This window comes from Zerene cesonia, chromosome 23, assembly GCF_012273895.1.
Source record: "Zerene cesonia ecotype Mississippi chromosome 23, Zerene_cesonia_1.1, whole genome shotgun sequence".
NCBI classification, from domain to species: domain Eukaryota; kingdom Metazoa; phylum Arthropoda; class Insecta; order Lepidoptera; family Pieridae; genus Zerene; species Zerene cesonia.
The window spans coordinates 2,115,792-2,119,885 of NC_052124.1; positions in this window are offsets into that span (position 1 = coordinate 2,115,792).

Sequence of the window (4,094 nt, forward strand, 5' to 3'; positions counted from 1 at the left end):
TTTATTCCATCATTATTCATAAGCTCATAGTAAATAAACTGTATAAACTATACCCTGAAATGTTATCTTGTGATATTGCTCTCTCTTTCTATTAAAATACAAATGGAAAGAGACACATGGCTGTGAGCACGTCCGCTGTTCGCCACAGTTATGATGGCCCGTGGAGGGTAATTTTCCTCCTAAAAAATGTAATGATCACATTTAAATCTTTGCGTTTACTTATCTCCATCACAGCCAAAATAATACCATATTATTAAAGAAACTTAACTAAAATAATACCATTTTGTTAAAGAAACAAGCATGTTTATCGCCTAGTCTATCGCAGCCCTTAATATTGACGAGGTCTCAAAGTTACATAGAGACTTAAATTGGAATATGACTTACAGATTTCGACTATATTATTATCCCATTATTAATTACTTACCGCTGCCTCTTGCGTACAAAATATATTAAATACCATAGACAATAAAGAAAATACCTATATCTTTAGTTTAATTAGCATGTCACTGTAAGAACATAGAAAACATGAGATTATAATCTTACTAGCTTTTGCCCTCGGCTTCGCATTCGTTAAATTTGGAGTAGTTTAATAAATGTTACTAAACATATAAACCTTCTTGAATTACTCCATTACCAAAATAACCTCATGAAAATCCGTAGTTTAAAAGATCTAAGTATAAATATACAGGGACAGACGCGGAAAGCGACTTTGTTTTATACCATGTAGTGATTAGACTATATTGCAGTTATGTGTTAGGCCGAGAATTCGTATTTACAATAAAAGTTTATAATACATTATATTAAAATATTCTTATTGTATACAATATAATATATTCGTAATAATTTCATAATAAGAAGAATTACGTAAATGAATACACGTACATTAATACACTTTAATAGATATTTTTTTTAATATACCAAAAAACGTAAAGAACGCATCTACTCGTTTTTTAATATATCAAAACACATCTACTAATACATCTGCCCTTCTTAAAGTCGGTTAATGTTCACCTCAAAGGCACGAAAAGGGCTATTTCTCATATCATAGATCATAAATAACAGAGCATTGGTCACGGCGGTGGTCATTCAGAGTTCGCCTCTACAAATGTTGACACACGGTAATGATCGCGATGAATGATTTGTGACCATTCACACAGGCTAGTAGACTGGAAAAAATGGAAAAATATAGTCATTTTTAACCTAAAACTAAACTGTCTTCAAATTGTCAAAATGGGGAGCGAGAGGCACCAGTTTACAAAGAAGAGATTGACATTGAATTGGGTGGATAGAGCTAGGAGATAAGAAGTTAATGGTTGGGACTTGGATGAAATTCTAATTCTTATAAATGCACAAATAATGATACAAATGTGTGTTTGTTTTAGTGTATTTTACGTTACAATAGAGCGATTTAATGATAAAGATTTTCGTAGTTAAAACACTAGAGAAATAGCCTACTTTTCCTCACTATGAAACATCTCAGTCCCACGGGAATGTCCTTCGCCCACACGGGACGCCACTAACAGCTAACATATAAGCTAGTGCACACAAGCACGGCTTCAGCAGGTCACACAGTAATGATGTCCTATTGAGTCCGGCGGAGCCCAGTACCCCCGGTCAGTGTACACTGCATTCACACGATTGCGCTTGAATGTGAGATGAAAGACTTCTCGATAGAGGGCGCAATCAATTTGAAACGGCTTTTCATACTTTGATATAAGTTGTATCGAAGAATTGGGTATGTAGGTTCATAGACCAGTCATATCAGTGTTCAGGATTTGCTATATGATTGTTTTCGTTCCATGTTATCCTAGTAGCAGGACTGAGTAGTCAGGAAAAAGTACACATCGACAAGCATATAGAAATGTATTTATGAAATACGCTATACAATTTAAATAATTTTTTAATCTTCAATAGTATCGTAGACTAAAAAAATTATTTAAACCGCGATTAATTCACTACGTTATTATTTATATAGCATTTTGTATACAGCAAGCGGGAGCATATAGAAGATTTAAGAACATCGAATGTCACAAGTTCGAACAGACCAGAACAATAACTTTGATAATTTTTCACATTTTTTCCACAAAACTTAAACGGTAGATAAGTATTGACTTGAAGCTCTTAATAACACCAGAATGTTGAATTTCATTTTGTATATAAATTTATGTCCTTATTAGTAATTGTAACTTGATATTTAACCAAAAATAATGACAATCTTAAAAGCTTTATACTGTAATATTTTGAGCAATGCAAATGAAATCAAAGTTAAAAGTTACGACGGAGGTTCAACTATGACTGCAATTAACATAAAATAATACTTAAAATTCAAGCGATCCCCGTCTCGAAGTTTATTAGTACAGATAACTTGGGAAAATATAAATAAAATGGAGGAATTAGACGAATTAGTAGGGCACAACCGCATATTACTTTAATGAAAATGTTGAGAAACCAAACCAATATAATGTATTAAGTAAATTTATATATTTTGAAACACCAAACCAACGTAAATTAAATATCATTTTAATTTTTGTAGCATTGAAATGCTTTATATATGAGAAATTTTTAAGAAATAGAAAAAAATTACCAATTTATAAAGTTGTGTTAGATATATTTGAATATTTCCCTTATACGAGGTGCAAGTTTGAGGCTTCTGATAATATTGTTTTGGGTGTTTTGCTTAACGCCGGAATGGTTGGAAAGATACAGATGAAATTTTAGTATTTATAAATTGAAGTTTGTAAAAACAGCAAAAAGCTCGACTGGTAGCTGAATCAAAAGGTTATCTTCAAAAGCTCATATGAGATGAAAGCTATTTTTCAAACCTGCAATATGCATTGTAATGTTAAATTCATGTTTAAAAAAAAACCCCTTTCAAGATTAAACTTCAAAGTATCAAGAAAATCGTTTTTAACTTAGCCACAACTTACAATTAACTTGCGATCAATTAAAAGTTCCACCATAACTTAGTAAGCATGTTTTGCGGATTCCGAATTGATAAGGTCAATTCAAACAACCTAAGGGTCTTGAGGTATTCAGGCCCTTTTGAACCGAATGTACCTTTTAGATTTATAGGGTGACTATATTGAAATAAACCTACGATTATCTAATAACAATCGAACACTAACTTCTTTTTAAAATTTTTTAATACTTTTACGAACAATTTTAGTAGTTTTAAATAAATGCGTATACTTTGTTTAAAAGAGACGTCAATGCAAATCGAATTATAATAAAAATACTATGCATTGGCGGAGCCATTTTAAAAGTAAAGATGACAAAAATACCTAAAACGTAGTAAAAGAAGTTAGTTAATAAGAAGCATACTGAGCATAGGCTTAAAATGTCCCTTAAAAATCAAACTATAAATATTCAAAAACTAAGCAATGATAACTTGTTTTCTATATGTCTTTTACCAAAGTAAAAAGCAAATGAAACGACTTAGAATTCGTAACTAACGCCACTATAGAAGTTTTCTTAGTTCTCACTGAACAAAGGAATGGTTTTTTAAAATCGTAGCACTAACCAAACCCATGGCCACACTCCCAAGATTCCTTCAAGTGGCGGTGTTTGCTGTTCAAGTTACTGACCTATATTGACTCTACCGATTTAGAGACCTGTAGTTTCCGAGTTATTAGCGAACAAACATAATGGCCTAATTGATGTTTGCTCAGGTCGTATGTGGGTGGAAGATAAACTGAGCATCTCGGATACTTAAATATGTATTATAATGTCTACCTATCGCTTGGTTTCTCTTCTTTAATTAAGGGAGTAATATGTCCACTATAATATGTAAAACAGACTAGGATATTAATGTTATCTTCTCTTTTCTCTCATCTCTTTCCTAGTCTTTAACTTGTCCTTTAACTAGCAGAAATCTACATTTTAGAGTGACAAGAGATCTCTTATACTTTTTATATAAATAATTTTTCACCCGCGGCTTCGCCATCGTAGACAAAGGATAAGATCGAAATTTCTCGAATTCCACCTCTATTCCCATTGCTTTATTGCGATCGAAATCTATGTTATTATACTTAGTCTGGCCATAAATACTGTTACACTTAATTATAAAAAAATATTACATTTGAATTTCGAATCTG